This window comes from Otolemur garnettii, unplaced genomic scaffold, assembly GCF_000181295.1.
Source record: "Otolemur garnettii isolate 467f Iridium unplaced genomic scaffold, OtoGar3 scaffold00024, whole genome shotgun sequence".
NCBI lineage: Eukaryota > Metazoa > Chordata > Mammalia > Primates > Galagidae > Otolemur > Otolemur garnettii.
This window is the reverse complement of record NW_003852419.1, coordinates 2,169,539-2,180,787: the sequence shown is the minus strand read 5'-3', so window position 1 is coordinate 2,180,787 and position 11,249 is coordinate 2,169,539. Positions and strand designations below refer to the sequence as shown.

The 11,249-nt window shown below is 41.2% G+C and overlaps 1 protein-coding gene and 1 pseudogene across 1 annotated transcript in view; both read right to left on the bottom strand.

The window, feature by feature from the left end:
• Positions 1–11,249, bottom strand: part of PLEKHH2 (pleckstrin homology, MyTH4 and FERM domain containing H2) — a 115,590-nt gene that overhangs the window by 14,569 nt on the left and 89,772 nt on the right. The gene's annotated exons all lie outside the window — the stretch shown is intronic.
• Positions 6,083–7,417, bottom strand: LOC100966246 (annotated as a pseudogene).

The following is an 11,249-nucleotide window of genomic DNA, read 5'->3' as shown; positions in this document are numbered from 1 at the left end:
CTTGGAAATGAGAAATACATTTGCTGAACATTAAAGTTTATTAGAGGCTCTCTCCAGCAGAATGGATCAAGCAGAATTCAGATAAAGTATACCACAAAGAATCAGTGATACTGTACATTAGAAGTTTGAAAATACAAAGAGGAGAAAAATGAAAAAAGAATGGTTAACTACAAAATATTAAAAATTACCTCAAAAGGTCAAATCTAAAAGAATTACTAGTATTCAAGAAAGAGAATATCTAAGTATAGAAAGGTCAGAAAATACTACAGAGATTCAACCCAAACAATTTTTTCCTTGTTTATAATCTTTTCTTTATAATCTAAGTTGTAATCTCTTCGAAACAATTTTATTATATCTATAAGATGTTTTTATAAGCCTCGTGGAAACTATAATGCAAAAACCTATAATAGAGTCACTAAAAATAAAAAGTAACAAGTTAAAATATACTTCTGATAAAATCATTTAACCACAAAGGAAGACAGCATGAAAGGAAGAAAGGAAAAGAGAAGTTAGTTACAAAACAACTAGAAAATAAGCTACAGAATAGCAGTACTAAGTTCTTATTAATCAGTAATAACAATGTATGCAATGGACTCAATGTTCCAATTCAAAGGCATACAGTGGCTGAATGGATAATGAATAAGATCCAACTACTCTCTACAAGAAACCCACTTCACCTATACAGATACACAAGCTGAAAGTGAAGGGTTAGAAAAAGATATTCCATGCAATTGGAAACCAAAGAAAGAACAAGAGTGGCTGTACTTAGAACAGATAAAATAGACTACAAATCAAAGACTGTACAAAGATCACTATATAATAATAATGGGGTCAATTCAGTGAGCAGATATGGCAATTAGAAATACCTATGCACCCAACATTTGAGCTCCTGAGTATATAAAGCAAATATTAAAAATCTGAAGGTGGAGAAATATATAGATTGCAATATAATAGTAGACTTTGATACCCCACTCTCAGCAACAGACAGATAATCCAGTCAGAAAATTAACAAAGACACATGGGAGTGGCAAAGTGGCTGCCCCACCTTTAACCTTGTATGCAAATCCAGGCAGGAAGTCTTTGGTTTATATAACTGTGATCCCTGAAGTTCTTACTGCTTTTAGTTGTAACATGTGCAAACATACATGAAGCTTTGAGTAACTGTGTGCTGACAGTTGTTTAGAGGAAGTTTTTGCTGCTCAATATGTGTTCTTTTTTATTTTTAATTTTTATTTATTTATTTTTTGGCCAGGGCTGGGTTTGAACCCGCCACCTCTGGCATATGGGGCCAGCGCTCTACCCCACTGAGCTACACGCGCCGCCCCCAATATGTGTTCTGAGGAATGAAAACAGACTCTTAAAAAGACAAGACCTCTGAGTAATCCTAAAGTCAATATTCCCACCAAGAACTTGGGTGTTAATGCCCTGAGGAAGTCGACTGAACTGACTGATGTCAGTGTTGCTGGTGAACTGAGTTCATATTGGAGACTTTCTTTGTTCTGTAAAACTCGGCAACTTTTCTTCTAAGTCACCTTAGTTGAGTTTGCTGTTAGAGAGATTATAAAAGAGCATTTAAACCTGCATGAGTATCTCTGTGTACCAGAGATGCTGTGTGCCAGCAATGCTGAGATATTGCCTTAGAACTTTCTCTGTCAATCAGAAATTACTATTCTGTGCCTTCTTATTCTTTCTGGGTTAGTACATGGAGAACAGCTCCATGTATAACTCTTGCTCCTGAATGCCACTGTCTTGTGGTTTCTCCTTGGCTTGCCAGTGTTACAGACTACTAGCAAAGATAATAGATGTAATAAGTGTAAAAGTATTGAGTGTAGAAGTACACATGTAATGCTTATTGTTTTGCCATAGAGAAGAGAACTGTGGAATGCTCAAAAAAGAAATGGAAAATGTAAAAACAGTGTGTTCTATTTAAACTTGAGGTTTCCTGAGAAGAATGGTTAAAATGACCTTTCCTCAAGTAGAGCATGCTTCCTTTTCTCTGTAGTGGACACCGTCCTTTAATGCAGGCTTCACTAAAAACTACTCAAAGCTGGAATTCTTTAAGACTTTCAGGGAAAATGGTAAGTAGAAATTTGAGATTTTGGCTTACTGGAATAAGCTTAGAGTTCAGGAAACCAGATGTGAATGTGGAACAGAAAGAAATCTAAACCAGGAATAAAGACTGTTTTTCAGTATATTAATCAGCTTTTGATAATAGTACCTAATTATAACCCATAAAGCTCACTGGTTTTTACAAATTAAGTATTTGTTTCTCACTCATAGTTTGTAAATCTTATCACGGCTTTCCTGGGTGTCATTTGGATTGACGGACCTTGGTTCTGGAAAATGACCTGGGTTTACGTATGTTCCATGTATCTTTTTATTTTGGGACCAGCAGCTACCTAAGGGATTTCTTTTTTCTCACAGCACATGACAGAAGCTCCAAGAAGATTGAAAGAAACTTTCCAGACTTCCTGAAGTGACTCAGTTTGAAACTGGAACACTGTCCCCTCTATCCTTGTCTCATTGGTCAAAGTAGGTCCGTGGTCAGGCCCATGAATGGGGTAAAAAGGTATTTGTCATCTATACTAAAAGGAAGCACCTGTGAAGACACGTAGCAAAGGGCCTGGATTACGTACTTACTACTGGGAGGGACTGAAGAATTGGGAAAAGCCAATCTCTTAGTTTGTTCCTCAAGAACTTTAGGGGTAGGGGCAAAGGTCCAGTAAAAGTAGAATGCCTTTAACTAATGACCTTATCACCACCTGTATTTGTTTCCTAGGCTGCCTAACAAAGCACCATAAACTAGATTAAGGTGACACATAAAATTGATCACAATATGTATAATAAAGAATTTGCTACCCCACCCCAAAATAAAGCCATCAGAGTTTACCTACACACTCGACCAAATAGGTTTGAGTGACGTCTACAGAACATTTCACTCAACTATTTCAGAATACACAATCTATTCACGGAGCATTCTCCAGAATAGATCATATCTTAGGCTACAAAATACCTCTCATCAAATTCCAAAAGGCAGAAATCATATCAAGCATCTTTTCTGACAACAGAATAAAACCAGAACTCAATAACAAGAAGAACCTCAGAAACTATTCAAACATATGGAAATTAAACAACATAGTCCTGAAGAATAATGGGTCAATGACAAAATTAAGAAGGAAATTAAAAAATTTCTTGAAACAAATGAAAATGAAAATACAACATATCAAAAAAACTATGGGATATAGTAAAAGCAGTACTAAGAAGGAAGTTTACAGCAAAAACAACCTATATCCAAAAAGTAGAAAAATTTCAAATAACCAACTTACTGATCCACCTCAAGGAATGAGAAAAGCAAGAACAAACCAAACCTAAAATTAGTAGGAAGGAAGAAATCATAAATATTGTAGCCAAACTAAATGAAATGGAGACTAAAAATTATCTTTCTTACAGAAGATCAACGAAACTAAGAGTTGGTTTTTTTAAAAAGATAAATAAGGGCCAGGTGCCGTGGCTCATGCCTGTAATCCCAGCACTCTGGGAGGTTGAGACAGGGGGATTGCCTGAGCTCATGAGTTCAAGACCCATCTGAGCAAGAGCAAGACCTGTCTCTAAAAATATAGCCGGGCATTGTGGCAGGCGCCTGTAATCCCAGCTATTCAGGAGGCTGAGGTAAGAGAATTGCTTTAGCCCAGAGGTTTGAGGTTCTTGTAAGCTATGACATCATGGCACTCTACTCAGGGTGACAAAGAGAGACTCTGTCTCAAAAAAAAAAAAAAAAAAAGATTGACAAATGAAAAAAGAGAGGCAACAAACACAGAAATACAGAGAATGATTAGACGACACTTTTATGAACAACTATACATCAACAAATGGGTAAACCTAAAAGAAATGGATTAATTCCTAGACACGTATGATCTACCAACACTGAACTAGGAAGAAATAGAAAACCTAAACAAACCAATGAGTAATGAGACCGAACTGGAATAAAACGTATCCTAGCAAGACAAAGCCCAGGTCCTGATGACTTCATTGCTAAATTCTACCAATCATCTAAAGAACTAATACATATTTTACTAAAACTATTCAAGAACACTGAAAAGGAGGGGATATTTCCAAATGCATTCTATGAGGCAAGCATCACCCTGAGACCAAAACCAAACAAACCCATAACAAAATAAAATAAACTACATGCTAGTGTCATGGATGAACATAGATGCAAAAATCCTCAACTGTAAAATACTAGCAAACTGAATTTATGAAAACATCGAAAAGATTATTCACCATGACCAAGTCGTACAAGAATGAAAATGATGGTTCTAGGGCAGTGCCTGTAGCTCAAAGGAGTAGGGCGCCGGCCCCATATGCCAGAGATGGTGGGTTCAAACCCAGCCCCGGCCAAAAAAAACCCTGCAAAAATAAATAAATAAATAAATAAATGTTGGCTCAAAGGATGGTTCAACATTCACAAATCAATTAACATGATACATCACATTAACAGAACCAAGAACAAAAACCAGTTGGTCATTTCAATAGATGCTCAAAAATCATTTGATAAAGTTCAACATCTCTTGTGATAAAAAACCTTCAACAAACTGGGTATAGAAAGAATATATCTCGAGATAATAAAATTTATATGAATACTACCAAGGACCCTGAATATCCAAAGTGATCCTGAGCAAAAAGAACAAAACTGAAGACGTTAATTATACCACCTAACTTTGAAATACTCTTCAGTGCTGTAGTAACTGAATCAATATAGGTACTGGCACAAAACAGATACATAGACCAATGGAACAGAATAGAGAACCCAGATATAATCCATATAAGTCCATGTATGTGCAGCCAACTTATTTTTCTATAAAAGTGCCAAGAACATATAATGGGGAAAGGATAGTTTCTTCAATAAAGATGTTAGAAAAACTGGAAAAACAAACACAAGAATGAAACTGATCCCTATCTCTCACCAGGTATTAAAATCAAACCAAAGGGGATTAAAGTCATACATTTAGGCCTGAAACTATGAAACTACTAGAAGAAAACACTGAGGAAATGACCAGGACATTGGTTTGGGGCCTGAGCGAAGATTTTTTGTGTGTAGGACTTCAAAAGCACAAGCAACAAAAGCATAGTACAAATGGGATGACATCAAACTAAAAAGCTTTTGCACATCACAGGAAGTATCAAGTAAGTGAAGAGACAACCCATAGAATGTGAGAAAAATATTTGCCAATTATCCATCTGACAAGGGATTAATAACCAGAATAGATAAGGATCTCAACCAGCTCAACAGCAAAATAATAATAATAATAATAATAATAGTCTACTTTTAAAATGGACAAAAGATCTGAATAAACATTTCTCAAAAAAAGTCATACAGATAAATGGCCAACAGTTATATGAAAAAAATGCTCAACACCACTAATCATCTCTGATCGCTAATCACAAATGTTAATCACAACCACGATGAGATCTCATCTCACCCCAGTTAAAATGGCTATTATCAAAAACACAGGTAACAGCAGATGCCAGTGAGGAGTGGAGAAAGAGAAACCCTTGTACACTGTTGGTAGGAATGTACAGCCGGAATGGAAAACTGTATTATTGAGGTTCCTCAAAAAACTAAAACTAAAACTACTATGTGAATCCAGCAATTCCACTACTGGGTATACATGCAAAAGAAATGAAACCAGTGTATCAAAGAGATACCCACACTCCCGGGTTATCTGTAGCACTATTCATAGCTCAAACATGGAATCATCTAAGTGCCCAAAAAGAGGTAAACAGATAAAGAAAATGTGGTGCTTACACCAAAGAAACATTATCCAGCCATAACACAGAATGAAATGCTGTCACTTTCAGCGACATGGATGGAACTGGAGGCCATTACTTTAAGTGAAATAAGCCAAGCAAAAGAAGACTACAAGTTCTTACGTATATATTGGAACTAAAAAAGTGGATCTCATGAAGATAGAGTACACTAGTGGCTATCAGAGGCCAAGAAGGGAGGCTGAAAAGAGATTGATTAAATATGTACCAATATGCAGTTTGATAGAAGAAATAAGATCTAATTTTTTTTCCAGTGACCTCTGAACTCTTTATTGGTATAAGGACATGCTGCTCTACTGCCTCAGTGTCTCAGAACTTTGGTGTCGTTGGTCTCAGACACCACTTTGCTGTCCACTATCCTGTGGGTGGTGGTCTTTTGGATGGTTTGCATGGAGTTGCTGCTGTCCAGGGCATCACCAAGGTTGAAGTCCTCCCCGTCTTCCAGCAGGTGGCAGTAGGTGGCAATCTCAGCCTCTAGTTTGACCTTAATGTTCAGCAGTGCCTCATATTCCTGGGCCTGGCGCTGCCCCTCTGCCAGGGTCTGTGCCAGCTCTGACGCCAAATGCAGCAGGACCCCATTGAGTTGCTCCATCTGCATGGTGTCGTGGGCCTCCATCTCCCTCAGGCTGTCCTCCAACCTGGACTTCTGATTTCTCATGGAGACCGGTTCGATCTCAAGGACTGGACTGTATGCATCAGCTCTGTGAGCATTGTCTTAGCAGTTCCGACCTCAGCAAACTGAGGTGACCACTGAGGTGTTCTCCTCAATCTCCTGGGACCAGGTCTTGGCCAGCTCTTCTTGGTTCTTCCGAGCTAGCTCGTCATACTGGGCCCGCATGTCTGCCCTGATCTTGCTCAGGTCCTGGGATTTGGGAGCATCTACCTCCACAGTCAACCCAGAGCTGGCAACCTGGGCTTGTAGGACTTTTACTTCCTCCTTGTGGTTCTTCTTCATGAAGAGCAGCTCCTCCTTGAGAGCCTCCATCTCTGAGTCCAGCTGCAGTCAAGTGATATTGGTGTCATCAATGACCTTGCAGAGCCCATGGATGTCGCTCTCCACTGACTGGTGCATGGCCAGTTCTGTCTCATACTTGACTCTAAAGTCATCAGCAGCAAGATGGGCATTGTCAATCTGCAGAACGACGAGGGCATTGTCCACAGAATTGGCAAAGATCTGAGCCCTCAGGTCCTTGATGGTCTTGAAGCAATATGCCCAGTCTCAGACCTGGGGCCCCTTCTTCTCTATGTGTTCCCAGATTTTGCTCTCCAGCCTCTGATTATCAGTCTCCAGGTTCCTCACTCTGTCCAGGTAAGAGGCCAGGCGGTCGTTCAGTTCTTGCATGGTCTCCTCGGTCTGGATGCCCCCTATTCCTGCCAGACCCCCGGCCATCCCTGTGGCCAGGTCCCTGGACCTCCAGCCGCCCCAGAAGCTGGTGGAGCGGGACATGGAGATCCAGGAGCCCAAGCCCCCAGTGCCTGCATAGATGCTGGCTGCACTGCTGGTGGGCCGGACACTGTAGCTGGGCGCATGGACTGAGCCCAGGGACTGGTAATTGCTGGAGAAGGTGGTGGAACGAGTAGTAAAGGACATGATGTCAGAAGAGGAGAGGACAAGACTCGGGCGAGCTGGGGCAAGATCTAATGTTTGATAGAAAAGTAGGGTGACTATAGTTTACAATAATCTATTATATATTTCAAAATAGCTAGAGGAAAAGAACTCAAATGATTCTATCATAAAAAAAGACAAACATTTAAGGTAATGGATATCCTGATTACACTGTTTTAATCTTCACAAATTTTATAAGTGCATTAAATTATCATATGTATCTAAAATAGGCACATCTGTTATGTATCAATGTTTTAAATTGTTTAAAAATATGAAAGCCCCTTTTGGGGCATAATTACATTTTTATACACAGCTTGTTTTCCCCATTTTAAGTCAGGCGCTGTCTTATTCATCACTGTAAATCACCAGGGTTTAGCTAATCGTTACCACTGGAAGGTTCTTTTTTTTTTTGAGACAGAGCCTCAAGCTGTCCCCCTGGGTAGAGTGCTATGGCATCACAGCTCACAGCAACCTCCAACTCCTGGGCTCAAGCGAGTCTCCTGTCTCCGCCTCCCAAGTAGCTGGGACCACAGGCACCCGCCACAATGCCCGGCTATTTTTTGGTTGCAGCCGTCATTGTTGTTTGGCAGGTCCGGGCTGGGGATTTGAACCCGCCACCTTAGGTGTACATGGCTGGCGCCTTAGCCGGTTGAGCTATAGGCGCCGAGCCTGGAAGGTTCTTAATATAAACTTGAATTGGTAATAGGGCTAGGGAGAGAAAAAGAACCCAACGGCTGCAGGCAAGAAGAGCTAATGTGTATTTTCTGTCATTTTGGGGATGGAACACAATTGAACCTGAGCAAATAAAATATCATTAGTATCATTAGTGAAAAAAGGGAAAAGCAATCCTGGACCATATGCCATATACACAAAGACAATGCATAGGAACCACTGGCTCAAACATCTAATCAAAGTTTGGGCTCCAACAGCAATTCAAGGATTTGGAGAGGCACTATAGAGTCACAAAAATGACTTAGAACTAAAAGAAATAAATCCATAGAGTCTGAACAGGAAAAGCACCAGAGGACCGTCAGCTAAGCCTTGCATGATATGGCTCACTTGCATCCGCTCTCAAGTTCTACAGAGCCCTGAAGGGGCAACCAAAGTGGGCTTCTATTACAGCAGGCCCAGCTTGAATTAGATAACGGGGCATTCCCAAGTGGTCTTCTATTACAGCAGGCCCAGCTTGAACTAGATAACAGGGGTGTTCCCAAGTGGGCTTCTATTACAGCAGGCCCAGCTTGAACTAGATAACAGGGGTGTTCCCAAATGTCCACCTCCTCGCTGGACTCCGGGAAAGCTGAATACTGTGGGACAGGAATCATCACTGCATGGGCCAGTCCCACTACACAAACTTCGTTTCCAAATTCAGCTGGACTCTCTGGACTGCTGGGTAGGCCTTTTGTTTACCCTCAGCTGGCTCCTTCAAAGCATTTATTTCCTACTGTCAACTTTCTCATCCTCTTAGGCATTTACTGAGAAGCAGCCTGAAATCCTTCATTTACCCTCCCTTCACTCCTCAGGCCACCAAGTTCCACTAAAACCACAATTGTGACCCCTCACCCCTTCCCTGTTCCCTTCCTCTCTTGATGGTTACAACCCCAGTCATCTGTTTAGAAGTCACCATTCTGTGAAGGCCCTGTGTATGTCCCCACAACCTCTCGTACATACACGTGCTTCACATCTAGCAAATATCTATGAAGCATTCGCTACATGGCAGGCTCTGAACTAAGTGTTTTATGTTTGCTAACATTTATTTAATCTTTCAGACAACCAGAGGTAGGTACCATTTTAACCTCCTTTCCATGTATGGGTTACCTGAGGTACAGAGATGTTAAGGGACTCACTCACTCAGGGCCACGCAGTGAGCAGAAGAGCCAGGATCCTAACCCAGGCATCCTGTTCCCAGAGCCCATGTCCTTCATGATTCTGCTATACTGTTTCCCCTACAGCACTGATCACATTGCTGAGATTTCATGTCTGCTGCTCCCTGTAAATGGTAAGATTCTAAAGAGCAAGGAGCTTCTATTCACCTTTGAATTTCAAGTCTTCAAATAAGACTGCATGACACTGGTATATTGCATGAATAGATGAATGAGTGACATGTGAAAATTGCTACATACAGAAATTATTTGCCAAAAAAGCCTGAAGAATCACCTTTCCATAGCCTTGAGTAAATGACTTAACTCTCTAAAGCTTTGGTTTTCTTAGAAAATATCAGATGGAGGGAACAAGAGTCCCTCATAGAGTTGTTAGGATTACATAAGACGATGCATAAAAGCAGCTCAGCACAGGGACTGAATTGTCGTAAGTGTTTCATGTTGGTTAGTAATAGTAATAGGAGTCTTCTTCTCCAGGGGTATCTAGAATCACAACAGAATCACTTCATTCTGGAATTTTTTTTTTTTTTTTTGAGACAGAGCCTCAAGCTGTCCCCCTGGGTAGAGTGCCGTGGCATCACAGCTCACAGCAACCTCCAACTCCTGGGCTCAAGCGAGTCTCCTGCCTCCGCCTCCCAAGTAGCTGGGACCACAGGCGCCTGCCACAACGCCCGGCTATTTTTTTGGTTGCAGCCGTCATTGTTGTTTGGCGGGTCCGGGCTGGGGATTCGAACCTGCCACCTTGGGTGTACGTGGCTGGCGCCTTAGCCGGTTGAGCTATAGGCGCCGAGCCTGGAATATTTTTTTTAGTGTGAACATAGCTAGAAAAAATGGGGTAAATTACATGACCTGTCAAGATCATTCTTGGCTTAGAAGCCAATAGATAAAGGCATTCTTACAATCAGCTCAAAGGGGCAGAGATGGGAATGTTAAATTATGTTCCAGAAAATGATAACTACCAAGCACTACCGAAAATAATTCCTTATTTTCAAAGATGGGGAAACAAGAGTTGTTCCTTTCAGGGAAAAATCCTCATCAGTATTGTTTTGTTAAAAATATACCTTGAGACTTGGTGCCCGTGCTCAGTGGTTAGGGTGCCAGCCACATACACTGAGGCTGGCAGATTGGAACCCAGCCCGGGCCTGCTAAAACAAAAATGACAACTACAACAAAAAAATAGTCAGGCATTGTGGCAAGTGTCTGTAGTTCCAGCTACTTGAGATGCTGAGGCAAGGGAATCTCTTAAGTCCAAGATTGGAGGTTGCTGTGAGCTATGACCCCACAGCACTCTATCAGGGGTGACATATATATATATATACCCACCTTCACTTTTCAAAAACATATTAAGAACCCAGCTGAAGTGGCTCATGCCTATAATCCTGGCACTCTGAGAAACTGAAGTGGGCTAATTGCTTGAGCTCAGGAGTTTGAGACCAGCCTGAGAAAGAGCGAGACCTTGTCTCTATTAAAAATAGAAAAAACTAGCCAAGCATCATGGCAGGTACCTATACCCCCAACTACTTGGGAGGCCAAGGCAAGAAGATTGCTTGAGCCCAGGAGTTTGAGGTTGCTGTGAACTATGAAGACACGGCGGCATTCTACCCAAGATGACAAAGTGAGACTCTGTCTCAAAAAACCCCACAAAAACAAAAGCAAAAAAACCCAAAAACCACCACAAGAAATCAAATTAGGGGCTTGGTGTCTATGGCTCAAGTGGCTAAGGCACCAACCATGTACACCCAAGGTGGCGGGTTCAAATCTAGCCTGGGCCCGCCAAACAACAATGACGGCTACAACCAAAAAATAGCTGGGCGTTGTGGTGGGCGCCTGTAATCCCAGCTACTTGGGAGGTGGAGGCAGGAAACTCGCTTGAGCCCAGGAGTTGGAGGTTGCTGTAAGCTGTGATTCCATTGCACTCTATCCAGGGCAACAGCTTG